Source organism: Phasianus colchicus, chromosome 6 (genome assembly GCF_987193195.1).
Source record: "Phasianus colchicus chromosome 6, bPhaCol1.hap1.1, whole genome shotgun sequence".
Classification (NCBI taxonomy): domain Eukaryota; kingdom Metazoa; phylum Chordata; class Aves; order Galliformes; family Phasianidae; genus Phasianus; species Phasianus colchicus.
In genome coordinates this window covers 39,905,654-39,920,307 of record NC_143441.1, presented here as the reverse complement: position 1 = coordinate 39,920,307, position 14,654 = coordinate 39,905,654, and the positions used below count along the sequence as shown (strand labels likewise).

Sequence of the window (14,654 nt, the reverse complement as noted above, 5' to 3'; positions counted from 1 at the left end):
CAGAACAAAAAAGATGATCGCAACAGAAACTGCACATAAAAAAAGAGAAAAACTTTTTGCTTAAAGGCCCAACTGATCCCAAAACAGAGAACATACTCAAAAAAAAGTAACATCAAAGCAAGGAACTGCAAAATACAACAAGGCCACTCTAACCATGTGCACTCAGTATGGAACTTAAAAGAAAAAAAATTAGAAAACACAAAACAAATGACACAGAAACAAAAAAAAAAAAACAAAACAAAACACAAAATAAAAAAAAACAAACAAAAGAAAAAAGCACAAATCAAATCCAATCCTTATACAACAGCCTCAAATTAAGGCCACAACGCTGTCTCAAACAGGGTTTGAAAACACCTGTTCCAACAGCTGAGGCCAATTGATCATTGACTGCATAAAGAGTGGGCTGGATAGGGCACTGCTGTATGTTGTCCTGCAGTATCGCAACAGGTACAGTCCATAGGAGAGTTACTGTTGTGTTAGGGGAGTGTTGTTTGTTTGTGTGGTTGATGCCCCCCATTGGGGGGGCAGGGTGGTTTGTGTGGTGGTCTCCCCTGGATTTGTACAAGTAACCATTTTGTTGAGTTTTTTATTTTTTTCTCTTTCAGGTCACTGATGAGCATATTGTGCTGAGTTTTTCTATTTATCTGCTTCTGGTAATGCTCTGTGACTACATATTTTGTTCTTAATGCTTTTTTTTATCTCTATAGTTGAGACTTTCTTATCAGTTGTTATCTTTGTTTTTGTTCACTGTTGTCTTTGCTGTCATAATTAAGGCTAATTTTGTTCTCTGTCAAGTATTGAATGTCTTTAGAAAATGAATATACACTAGTGTTCTTGGTTGTGTAGTTTATTTGTGTCCTTATTTTAATAGGCTTCTATGTTGCTTGTGGTCAGGTAAGTTCATGTGTGATGTGGCAAGTGGTGACTATCTTGCATAGTGGCCTGTGTGTAGTCATACTTACTATCTTCGGTGGTAGGTGTGTAAATTACTACCATCCATTGTGGATGTGGGGAGAGACTTCTTGGGACCTAGTTGGCAAAACATCCTATGAAACTGGCTTTTAGAGCTGTAATGCTGAGGCCTGATATAGGTCTGCCTTCGTTTAGGGCCTGTGGATATAGATCATAATCTTGCAGTGTATATATAGGGTATTTATATTTTATTTTACATTAATAGAATTAATTGTACCTATAAGATATAGTTAATTTTCTATGTTAGGATGTATATGTATATTTTGGTGATTATCTGGAGGAGCTGTGTTATAATGCTTATTGTGCTGTAGTAATGGTAGTATGATATCTTCCTTGTTCGTGAGGGAATCTTGCTGTAGTGTTTTTTACCACTTTAAGTGTAAGTGTGCTGCAGGGGGCCTTGGTAGGCAGTCATGCCAAAGAGGCTAGTAGTACGCTAAAACTAGTAGATAGCATTACTCCCTTAATTGCTCTTTGAACCCTGGCCTGGGGGCAAATCCAACAGCAGACAGAGGAAACCAGATGGACACGCTGCCGTAGGACTTCCCAGTTGCTGGGACAGGTTCTCCAGATACTTGCTGCAACCAGGGCTCCCCAGCAACTGCAGGTCTGGATGATGGTCCAAGTAGTAGTAGGGCAATGGTTGATAGATAGACTCAAGTCATAGAATAGCTCAGGTTAGAAAAGACCTTACAGATCATGAAGTCCAACCATAATCTAATCATACTACCCTAACTCTATCAACCCTCTGCTGGTTTTTTGTGTTATTTTGAAAGAGGCAGTAAAGCTTATCCTTTTGGTTGATGTGTGTGTCCTTCCTTCTGTCCCTGTCAACTGGCAAAATGGGTCCCTCTGTCCTGGTCACTCTGTGCTCTCAAAAAGTGAAACTTACAGCTGTCAGGAATTTCAGAATAGCTGAAGTCAATCAGTCAGAGCAGGAGGGCTCTAGAATAACTGGAAAGGTGTGTCATCACTGACTGCTTCATTTACTCCTCCTGGCCGTACCCTTTTTTCACCTGTCCTGCTTTTATCAGTATTTCATACTGTGACCTGGGGGGGAGGCTATTTTGTGCTGGAGCACAATATCCAGGAGCTGCCCATCTTAGATCCTGTGCTTCTCGGCTATTCTCATGTGAGTTGCAGCTTTCTGAGAGGCAGATAGTCTGACTAGAAGCTGAGAGGTTTCTTTTCACTGTGCTATTCCCTATAGTCTCCAGTATTCCCTATGTGTTTTTTGATTCTAGGTGATGGAAGAGAGCTTTCTGCTCTTCCATGAGGCCAGACATGAGTGCCAATAAGGACTTGGACTTGCTCTCTCTTCTCCCCTTCTTGTTTTGATTTACTATTTCCAATTGTTCTGTATTATCTCACATTATTTCAAATAAATTAGCTCTCTTATTCTCTTCAATCATTTTGTGGTTTTTTTTTTCCCCTATTTTGTATACTAACTCCTGAAAGACCTCCTTGAGGAAGCTCTCAATCCATTCTCCCCTCAGCTGTATACAGATCCATAGTTGAGATATCCCCTATTTATGTGTAGGACCTTGTGCTTGGCCTTTTTGAATTTCATGAGGTTTGCATGCATTCATCTGTTAAGTCTCTCACAGTTCCTCTGGATGGCATCTCTTCCCTTTAGTGCACCAATCAGCTGAGTGTCCTCTGTGGTCTCTTGAGTGCTGTTAATCTCACTGAGGAACATGACTAATCATTGTTATCACTCAGCCACTCAGGTATTCACCACAACTGAGTGCAGTCATCCAGTCAGTTTTTAATCCATCGATTGGTACATTTGTCAATTCCATATCTCTCCAGTTTAGTAGAAATTGTCTTGGTAGACAGTGTCAAATTACCTGTGTGAGTCCAGGTAGATAACCTGAGCCATCATGCTTCTGTTCTATGATTTACTGATGGTCAGCATTTTTCTGTGACCACAGACTGGCATTTGTATACGTTTCTTAGAATATACATTTCTTAGAAATTTGACATTACAGTAACTTCAGTTTTCTGTCATTATTCCTTCTCCGTTCCCTTCGGTCATAAGGCTGGAATTACAGAAGTCCAGGTCTCCCATAAGTTTTTTCTTTTACATACTTGTCACTTTATTTTGTTTTATTCAGTTTATTTTCTTATGTTGAATCTCCTTCTCTAAAGAAGCTGTACTGTTTTGCCCTCAACAGAAAGTGGAAGAGCTAGCTTGGTCAAATAACTAATTTTGAGGTTAAGATTCCCTGTGGTATATATAGAATGGAAGGTTTCTGTCTCTGATTTGAATTCAAGGATGCCAAAGAGGACCTCCTGCACCTCACACACTTGTCTCTGTCACTGACCTCTTCACTATTTTAAAGACTTCAATGTATTTTTATGCAAAACACTTCAAAGACCTTGAAGCTTACTGAAATGTAGGCAATGAAGATATCTGTAAGTTATGAAAGCTTCCACTATGAAAGAAAAATGTTTCCCTATCTAGTTCAAGCATAAGTTGTGTTGGGAGATGAGTAACTCTTGCATGTTGCAGCCATGTTGTTGGTTTTGTTTTCTTTCCAATAGTAAATACCTATCTTCTGTTCTAGATACAAGAGGAAAAATTTTAAGAGCAACAGGTAGAATAGGGGAATAAAAATGGCCACCTCACTTGAGTCCAAGTATGCTCCCTTAGTGCATTTGAGTGTTAAAGTATAATTTAGTAGAGTTAAATATGATGCTTGCTCCAGCCTTAAGATATATATTTTCTACTAGCCACAAGTAAAACATTAGGCAGTCCAGGAGTAATTTAGTTATGCCCCGAAACCATCACCTGTTGCTAGGTGACACTGTTTACCTTTTTTGTTTCTAATGCTATCGTGGGGAGAATAGATAGTACTCACTGAATATAGTTTAATGCAGTTACCTGAGGATGCAGTGTCAACAACTCATGACAAAGGCACCAAGGATTATTTCATCAAATTTTTCTGTAGGGATGATTGGTACGTTTCATGGGATTTAGTTTGTCTCAATTTTTATACTCTTTGTTCTCTTTAAAGGTGCGTGTAAATTATCCACAATCCACAACGATCTTCACACAATGGCCTAGCCCATCAAATGGAACACTCACAGCATCTTGGTGACCTTTCAACACCAAGTGATCATGACAGATCTAACTGTTTCTCTGTTGGCTATTCAAACAACTGAAAAAAAAAAAAAAACCCACCAAAAAACAACAAAAAAAAACAGGAGTGTTCAAGTATAATCAATTCTTATGGATTGTTCAGAGATGTTCTATGATCTTAAAATATTGTTCCGCTTTCCAAAACTTAAATTGCTGTAAAAATATTTTAGGATTAGCAGCATTAATATTTCTTCTTCAGGAAGAATGTACACCACATTAACAAAGATTGCATTGATTTAATAGCATTATTTAATATAGTCAGCAGAGTATAGAAGAGAAAAATAAAATTTAGTAATATAACTAAGAATTGCCAAGATTGCTTGGAAATTGAGCATAAGTTTAACGCTCATAGACGTAGTTCCATTATCTTTGCTATACTACATGTTAGTGGTTTGGGGGAAACTTGTATTTTTTTTCCCACTAAATTCTCAGGGGAAACAGATTCTACTTTCCTCAGAAAACAGGCCAATAAATCACTGCCTTTTCTTTTTCTGGCAAAAGAGTGCATGGAAAAACTAATGTTGGAATGCAAAGCACTAGTTCATAGTATGTTTGAAAACAACCATTCCTCAAACCGAAGGATGACCAACTGCACTTACTCTTCTAGAACTAACTGCATCTCAACAGATAGCAATAATGGCCAAAACGTGACTGAGAGACTAATCATTGAGTAGTTGTTTGCCATGACCTTCACCCTTGAAGGCACTACCTTTCTGATCCACATCTGTTTTTGTTGGTTTTGCTTGTTTGTTTTTCAGGTCTTGGTATCTGTATGCAGTTCACCCTTCCTTAAACTAGGAGCTCGTGCTTCAGATTTCATCTGAATTAAATCTGCAAGAGTGGTTCAGTCAGAGATCTGTGGCTCTGAAAAGTTTCCAGCATCCTGTAGCACACTGCAGTGTATTATATATTTCAAGATATGTTTGACAGTGCGGTGCCACTGGCGAAAAGATCTGAAAGCTCAATCAGAGTCTGTGTGACATTAATCAAAGCATTATATTCTAACTCTCCCATAAGTGTCATGGACTAATAGGCTGCCATCTTTGGTTTCTGCTTCTGAAATGGGAGAAATGTACTTAGGGTTTCCTTGTTACCATCCAAAACTCCTTTACATGTATGTCAAGTAAATAGAACAGAGAACAATATCTGACCTGAGTTACACAGGGAAAATCAGTGATCTAATCAACCATGTAAGGAAAAATTAAGTTTACAGCACACAGCCATGTCCAGGATCTGAACTTTGTCAAAGTACATTGTCAAATTAATTACGATGTAACTTACCTGAAAATAATCCTAATACTTCTTTTACTTGCCACGCATCACTTTTTGCAGTTGTTTCAGCATGTACGTTTCAACATGTACTCATCATAAATGATTTCTGAATGCAGATCTTCCTTCAGTGCTGGCCTACTCTCTTTTAATACCTGGTATGAGAAATTGCTGCTGCCTGCCTAGAATTGCTACAACAATTTTTTTTCCACTTCTTCAAAAATTCTTTGGCTCAGTTACCAGGTTGTTACTCTAGAAGAGACACATGCATAAATTCAAAGAGAGATAGTGTTACAAAGCAATCTTAGGTTTATTTCAATCATGACATCAAAAAAGTGAAGAAAATAGAACCTTGAACATATTTTTTTGTGGGTATAAATTACCATGAGTAATTTATATACCATAGTGATGAGACAAAACTGAAGTCTCTATTCAAAATACATTTTTTTATAGCCTCTTTTATATACTGTTTTTTAAAAATCTTTTTTTTTTTTTTAATCAAACAGGCCTTGGATTAGTTTTATTATCCTGTATCTTCATCCGGAATGGTGAAATAATTTAAGAAATCTACTCCTTACCAGTTTACTGGAAAACTGGCTCCTAATAAAGTCATCCATTTTTTGTCTTCTGAGGAAAGACACTGGGACTTTAAGGAGCTGAGACAGGTTATGGCAGAGATCCAAAAGAGTCCAAAACCATCGAGCTTCTTATATTCTGATGTCATGAATTACTTGCACATATGTATCTTCTAGCCCACGTTTATTTTCTATGTAAACTTAAAATGAATGTTCTTATGTACCCCTATGCTTTCTGGCATAGGGGTAGTAAATATCTCAATATGAAATGAATACAAATGATATCAATTTTCCAGTAGATAACTTATTTCTTAATATTTCTTATATTTCTTATTATATTATTATTTCTTATGCTTATAATAGGTGCTAAATTCCTTCCTTTTTGGAGGAACCATGATTTTTCCACATATTTTTCTTTTAGTAAAACTCAGAGTAAAATTCTCATTTACTGTCAGCTGATCATATCCTAGAATCATAGAATGGCTTGGGTTGGAAGGATCATCAAGTTCCAACCCCCCTGCCACAGGCAGAGCTGCCACCATCCCCATTTAATACTGGACCGGGCTGCCCAGGGCCCCATCCAACCTGGCCTTGAACATCTCCAGGGATGGGGCATCCACAACCTCTCTGGGCGACCTGTTATAGAACCTCCCCACTCTCTTGGTAAAGATCTTTCTCCTGACATCCAACCTAAATCCTTCAACTTAAAAACATTTCCCCTTGTTCTGCAATTGCACCCTTTCAAAAAGTTGACTCCCATCTTGTTTATAAGCTCCCTTTAGGTACCTGAAGTCTGTAGTGAGGTCACCTCGCAGCCTTCTCTTCTCCAGACTGAACAAGCCCAGCTCCCTCAGACTGTCTTTGTAGGGGAGGTGCTCCAGCCCTCTAATCATCTTCATGGCCCTCCTTTGGACCCTCTCCCACTGCTCCCAGTGTAGCCTGAATCTAGTTCTAAGGATTTCCTCCAATGATTCTTAGAATGTTTTCTTCATTTCTTGTTGGGGTCTTCAGTTTTGTATTCTTTTTCCAGGAACCTCAATATTGCTTAGTGCTACACTTCCTTCTAAAAGAAAGAAAATCGCAGCCCAGTGGTTTCTGACTCTCAGTATAAGCTCTTTTGTGTAAACAGACAAGATTCAGCATACACGAAAGGACGCAGGATGGCTACTAGTGTTACTCTCACTACATCAGAAAGAAAACTTGTGTTCTATAGTGTGATAAATCATATATGTATACTCATATATGGAATGAAGACATACTCCTATTCGGTAGAGATACACGCATATACGGAAGAAGGAGTGACAACCTATGCTGTATTAAAACAGATCTTTTTCCCATGTACCTCCAACAGTGAGTCCCTACTAGGATGTAAAATTGTTTTGGCATTCATCTCTAAATAGTATTTCTACTAACAGAAAAAAGAGACTCAGTGCAAAAGTTCTAAATTTTTTGTTTCTTCTATTTTCTGTTATTCTGTGAAAGCAGATATTGGTTGCTTTTATCATTTTATTATTATTATTATTATTTTCTAGAGACAATTTGGCTTAGGTTCAGTTTAATTTAGGAAAGGAGAAGTAGCTTGCACATTCACCAGTTTCAAAGCTTGCCTGGTGAGTTTTTGCCGAGCTGATGTATTCTGTTTTGAAAAATAAATCATTCCTTGACATGACAAAAATTCATTTCTCAGTAGTGAGATTCCCTTTTATTGGATCTTAGATGGTATCAGGTGCGTTCAGTAATCTCAGGATTATAAATATCAGAATAAGGTAATTTTAAAGACAGAAAAAAATTTTGAACACTTATAAACTATTAAAAGTGATTCTGTTTTATACCTCTAGGCTTGCAAATTAAGCTGAGAATGTTTAAAAAATGCCATGAGAAGTTTAAAAATAGCAAGAAAGGAGAAAAAAAGGGGAAAATAAAAATAAATATATTGGTATGAATTTGAAGAAAAATTGAATCAAGGCCTTCAAGAGGTAATATGGAAGTATTATATAAAAGCTCACATACAGGAATGATCTACTTCAGCTTCACTCTAGAAGTAAAGACAAATTCTCTGATTTACAAGCTTATCTTCCCCAAACTGAACAGAATGCTGGCATCTTGCAATTAAATAGCTTATTCTTCTAAGTCACAGAAACTCAGGCTTACATTCATTCCTACTCCAAGACAAAGCATAAATGAATAATGATGCTTTCCAGAAGTAGGGTGTCAGAGCAGATCTAGTTCTGAAATTGGTCCAGCTTCTTGAGGAAAATACCAAACAATTCACTTAACTTTGAACCTTTCATGTTGTTTCATTGTTTTGAGTTGGTAGTCTAACAACAAATAGTTATTTCCTCCTGTGGAAATGTTGCTGGCTATAGATCATTTCACACAAAGGGGTTACTCTCCTTTGTCTGTATTTCCTTTCCTGCTAAACAGTTAACATTGTTGTTTTAGAAAAATATCAGCTACGTGATGCATTTGAATAGAAGGAAGGAGTGTTGTGACAGCTAGCCAGGGGCATAGGAAGGTGCCTGGTACATTGCTCCTTTTGATTCTTCTGCAGATTTCTGTACAAAGACAGCTGCTGCAGATTGAATAATGCACCTTGAGCATATTAAATGTATTGTGCATATTCAACACTGAAAATAAATATCACGTTCTCATACTATTGTCTGTTTTTCAGTGAATTTGGCCCATGTTGTGTCATTTTTCTAGTGTGGTTTGTCTCTTCTCTCTTTTGCCATTTAGCATTTTATTTGCCTTTTTTTCTCTCTTTATTTTTAAGATATTAGTCATCAGGGAAGAACTTCTTTACTGTCAGAGTGATAAAGCACTGGAACAGGCTGCCCAGAGAAGTTATGGAGTCTTGTTCTCTGGAGATATTCAAGGCCTGCCTGGATGCCTACTTATGTGACCTGCTATAAGGAACTTGCTTTAGCAAGGGAGTTAGATTCAATGGTCTCTAGAGGTCCCTTCCAATCCTTACAGTTCTGTGATTCTGTGATCCCAGTTTTTTCAAATGGAGACAGAACTTGCAAAGTCTGCAGGTGAATTCTGGAATAAATGGGATACAGTTGCTGTTGTCTGATATTTACTTGGAGCTGAAGCTGCATGTCATTCACACCTTAACAAACCATATTTTCTAGTCATGAGGCCTAATCCGTGCCTGGCATAACTCCATTGAACTCATTGGACTTGAACTGCTTTATTGAGTTGCCTTGTGAACCAAGGTACTTTAAGTGGATGTGCTACAGTCCTTGGAGTGGAAATATAAATGCCTTTCAATACAGAACAAATTTAACTATAACCCCAAACTCCTTTATTTCCTCTAAAGGCATTATTTTGGTTTTATTAATATGTAGGAAGAGTATTTTCTCCAATATGCTTCATTAGTGTGTGCGCTGGTAGAGAAGCTATTCTTCGACACTATTTCAATTGTAAAATTGAAAGCGTCTCTATGATGTAACCATTTTATGAGGGTATCTGAAACTGGAATTGTACTTCTGGGAATGAGATCACATCATAGACACTGACCAGTGTGGTTATTTCAGTGCTGGAAATACTTGGGGAAAATCACATCTGAGAATTTCTTATTTTAAATGTTTCTGTGCTCCCACCCACTTCTAAGTTCCAGCTCTGCCTTTAGCTTCTTGAACTCTTCTCCTTCCCTTCCACTAAGTTGCCATTAAGTTCAGCTCATACTTCTGCTTGATTTTCCAGTTTCTAAATGAAAATATTCCTCCATGAACCTCTGTATATATGTATGTTCACCAGCCTACCACCAAGGTCTTTCATTTCAGGTCTCAAACTTATGCCCGTCTGTCATCACCCTCTCCCTGTTCTGGTTATTTTAGCTGTTTCTTTGCCAATGAATAAGGCTCAAGCACTCAACGTCACAGTTGGTGATATTGTTTAATTACTAGACTGCTTATGCCATGCCACCAACCACTTTTGTGGCTGGAGATATAGGGAACAGCATGGGATGGAGATGGTTCCCAGAGGGCAACAAGGGTAAAAAAAAAAAAAAAAAACATTTTTAAGGAGGATGAAGTGCTGATATGCACACACCCATTGTTATATGCTGCTTACCATCCTGGCACTTTTTATGTAGCTGATTTGTAAATTTCTAGACGGTCTGATTGTAAATTTCCTGTTCTGACTGAGAGATGATTACGTGGATTGGGACGACTCCATAAGTAATCACTGTGCTGAGATGAGAACCAGGATCTCATTTCAGTTTTATGTTGCACACGCCTATGCTATAGGACTGACTTTTCCCTGCTTTTTGTACAATGTTAATCCAATCAGTACCAACATACTACATGATAGCCAATAATCCTTTTTTTTTTTTTTAACTCTTAATTATAATTATATTTTGCCTTTGGAAGACAGTTTATATGTAGTTGTTTATTCCTCTGGTTTTCTTGCACACCCTTACTGTATGATTAACCTATAACTCCAGGTAATATCCATGATGGATTTTAGAAAATAACTTTATCATTAAGAGGAAGAAATGACAATTTGGTTGTAAAAATATTTTGAATATTTATTGCTAGTCATAGCTAAACCAATTCAATGATATAGGGCAAATCTACTGGTGACTAAGTTGAGCTTTATGAAGTACTTTTTGGATGATTCACTGTTTAGAAAAATTTCTGCATTGTTTGTATCTGTGCATCCAGATACCTGGATTTCTCTGGATATGACCTAGTGGAGAGAGGAAACACCTCTATCAAAATAAGAAGATAAACAAGTATGCAAAATTATCTGACTTTTACATGCATCTTGAACATATATCCATAAACTGTGATTAATAACTATAGATTTGACCACACACATTTAGTAAACAAGCAAGAAACCTTATATTATACAAGGAACACATGCCTGTACCCTTCCCTCTCTAAAACTTCACAGTCTATAAGAGGGCTGCTTCATTTGGAGGGATAGCTAATGAGAATAGTAACTATTCAATTACTGATCTTTAAAAAAATGTCTAATCCTAACGCAAGTTATTTGTTCATGTGGACTGCCAGCAATTCTTTGTGTGTATGTTTTTTGGTTGGTTTGCTGCCATGCAAAGCAAGTCTTACTCATTTATTCAACAATCTGTGCAAATTTAACATCATTTGGTTAATGATTTCCCTGCCAAATTCTAAGAGACAATTGTACTTAACTACAAAACTCATTTTAATATCCAATTTAAAAGTCTAATCGAACCATTACTATTTTGCCTTTGATTTGTTGTATCTTTGTGTGTTGTCTTGGAGATTTTGACGTTGCTTCTCTCCAGCTCTGTTGAGATTTATAGCATGGACGGCATGTTTCCAGAGGCATAAAAGAGTGGAGAAGTGCTCTCTGATGAGACATAGTTCAGGTTATGAAAGGTGTAAGGGAGACACTTCATTTCTATGCAGTGGAGATGCTCTATTAATGACAATGTTAAAGAAAAATAAGCAGCTAGAAGTGCAATATATATTGTGACAATCACATTCATGGAATTAGCTATGGAACTTGAGGTTCTAAAAAATGAATACTAAACCTAAGGCAGCTCTTTGAACATTTTAGGAAAAATAAATATGTTAACATCTGCAAATAAACCCTTCTAGCACAAGTAAAATACATGAATGAGTAATTAAAAAAATGGTAAGTCAACATACATCTCCAGTAAGACAGTTTGAAAGTAAAATGTTAAAACATCTCTTGTAAATCAGGTCTAGTGTTTAGTGGATACTGGAATGAAGTATTGGTTGAGAAACTGTTGCTCAAGAAGACTATAGAATTCTGAAATTCAAGAACATAATCACTTCATGTACCAGAGGCCTTGTTAACAAGATGGTTCTGATGCTATGAAAATAGTCAGACATTGGCTAATCTGATCACAAAATGAGATATAAGTACAGAAAGCAGTGATTTGTAGCAGTTCTATTCCTTTTTAGTGTTGTAGCAGCAGTCATGGAAAAGGCTAAAATGATCTAGGTAAACTACTTCAGTAATGTTATATTCCTGGTATAGTTTATCACTGGGGTGGTCAAACAGCCATGCTTTACCTCTGTAATGGGACTAAGGCGTCCATTTTCTCACACACAGACTGAGTAATGGTTCTGCTGTATTTTATTTCCAGATTATAGAAAATGTACTCAATTCTCATAGTCAAAATTAGAAGGAAGAAAAGCATCCCATTCATGTAGTTAAAAAAAAAAATAAAAAAAAAAAAAAAGAAGAAGAAGAAAAAAAGCAAAATCTGTTAAATATCCACTGGTATTTTTATGAGTTCAAAGCAGTGCATGCATTGCATCCTATACTTCCACAGTTCATATATCAGGTCACATACACTGACTGCTAGACTCAAATATTTTGCTTTTCTATGTGGTAAACAATTTCACTTGTCTGTCTACTATACAGAAGACCCAGGGAAGTCTCCTGTAGTCAAGTAGCCAGGACGCAGAAGTGCCCTGTGGACAGCCCAGAGGTCTGAAGCAGTAAATGCAAAGGTAGGGAAACATATACCTGTACATGCATACCTACAAACACAGAAGATTCAGCCTTCTATGGGAAGCTTGAAAATTATTTAGCCATCTGCTCGACAGATCACTCAGCCCTAAGATAAACAATTTGGACAGCACATAAAGCAGATTTCTCTTGTTTTCTCTCCCACACACATTCAAAACTAATCTTGAATTTGAGGTCTCTCATTCAAAATTATAGTCCAGGCTACAGTCCCTACTGGGAACTGACATAAAGCATTACCTATAAAAGTGATTAAAGTGTCAGTATCTGCATGTACTTCTGAGCAGCTGGTCTATATTTGATGTATATCTCTGTTCCTGGCTCCATGATAGAAAGGGACAGTACAGAATGAGCTAACTGGCAGAAATCTCTGAGGATTTTCCTTTGATATCAGCAGGAATTTTAGCAGAGTTTTCTTTCTTCTCAGCCTGCATGGAGATAATCCTGGCATGCTTGAACCTGCTGTGCTTATGGACATGTTCTTCAGTGCTGGACCCCGCCAGGCGCTTTGCAGGCGCTCAGGAGCACCCCAGGGAAGCCAGGATTCCCAGCCTGCTGGTGCCTGGCGGTAGCTCCACTTCATGTCTTTCAGAGCATTTGAGCTCAGTTTCCTGTTAGGAAAGCATATTTGACTATCTTCTTAACCCTTCAGTTGAAGATATTTTTCAAACCAGCTGTTATCCAGTCTTGCAAAGTGCTGAGCATTGTCAGCTCTAACGGGACTTTGGGACAAATAGTTCTTTGCAGTGCCACCAGTAGAGCTGGAGCCTGAACAACTTTGTCCAAAAAATACACTTATCCTTCCATAGTGAGGAAATACAATATTCATCGCAGATTACATTAGTTGTCTGAGTTGCTTTATCACATCTGAATAGCTGTTCTATTTTTCACACAAGCCAGCAGTCTCCCCAGGTTTCGTTACCTGTATCCATCTTAACACTATTTAAACAAAAGGGAGGGCTTTAAAATGTGGGAGAACAAGTCTAGATATTTTCTCATGGGGCACCTCTGAGCTAACTAGTATCTTCAATTCAATATTTTTTCTGCATCTCTTTCAACCTAACCACATCCAGACTGTGGACATGCCAGGAAATGCCATTCTGGGGTTAATTTACTGGTACTGAAAATGTTATTTCCAGAACTGTCGCTTTCCAAGGGAATTTGAGTATCCACAAGTATTTCAACTGTGAGGATCCTTTTTCTGACATTTGGGATCCATCTGCATTCCAGTCCAGCTGGAACCAAATGGGATCCATCCATCTGTAATCTCTCTGAAACTGCCCAAGACTGTCAAGGAAAATGACCACACTGGAACCAGTGTTGGTGTTGGCTGGTACGGCTCAATGCTTTGTGTGGAAAGGGATTTAAATGAGATCATTTCACTATCCTTTTGGTAAATTCCTTTGGGAAAAAGCTGGAGGCAATGATTTCATTGCCATATTATCAGATGTATTCTAGGACACAATAGAACCAGAAAAGAATAGGGCTTGTTTCAGAATTTTATGTAAAATTGTTCTCCCCTGCACAGACATCAGCACTGGGTCAACAAAGTACCGATCAAACCTGAATCCTGCAGGCAGGCTAAAAATGGAAGTACATGTCAAATGAGACTGTTCTTGGCTGATCTTGTTTTGGGAGTTGCCAGTTCTGTGATCTTTCCAAGTTGGAGTAATACAGCCATAGTCTCAGCAACTTTCTTGAATAGCAACTATAATGCCATGAAACTCAAACAAATCACTACTTCAGGTCCAGCCATAAACTTGTCTAAAAAAAATAATCAAACCAAAAGAAAAAAAAAAGAGTACCTGAAATGATGTAGGGTTTCAAAAAGAAGATGATCTTTCAAGAATAAAGAATCTGAGATCAAAGGAAGTTGAGGCTATTATTTATTTTAGAAGGATAAAATTGTCACTGGCTCTGCAGAGGTAGAAGGGAATAGTGGCACCTTCCTCTCCTGTATCTGATGTTTCCATATGTAACCAAGAACCAGACCTATTTAATTTGCTGTGAAGATACCAGGACTTTTTAAACATATAAAAATAGAAGGATTGGTAAGACACTTTCCAGAGCTGACTTCCTGTAAGAGAGAGTGTTTACTAAGCCGAAACTCTCCTTTGCTGTACAAAACCCATTGTAGATTAATGCTTGTCTTGGACACAGAGTGTTATTTGGGATGGGTCTGCTGTGCATCCTCTGGG

At 37.7% G+C, this 14,654-nt stretch overlaps 1 long non-coding RNA gene across 1 annotated transcript; it reads left to right on the top strand.

Annotated features, from left to right (window-relative positions):
- Positions 1-276: 276 nt before the first annotated feature.
- LOC149917562 (uncharacterized) lies at positions 277-14,201 on the top strand. Its single transcript, XR_016467540.1, has 4 exons — positions 277-447; positions 606-653; positions 12,352-12,440; positions 12,884-14,201. It is a non-coding gene; the product is annotated as an uncharacterized LOC149917562 (long non-coding RNA).
- The last annotated feature ends 453 nt before the right edge of the window (positions 14,202-14,654 follow it).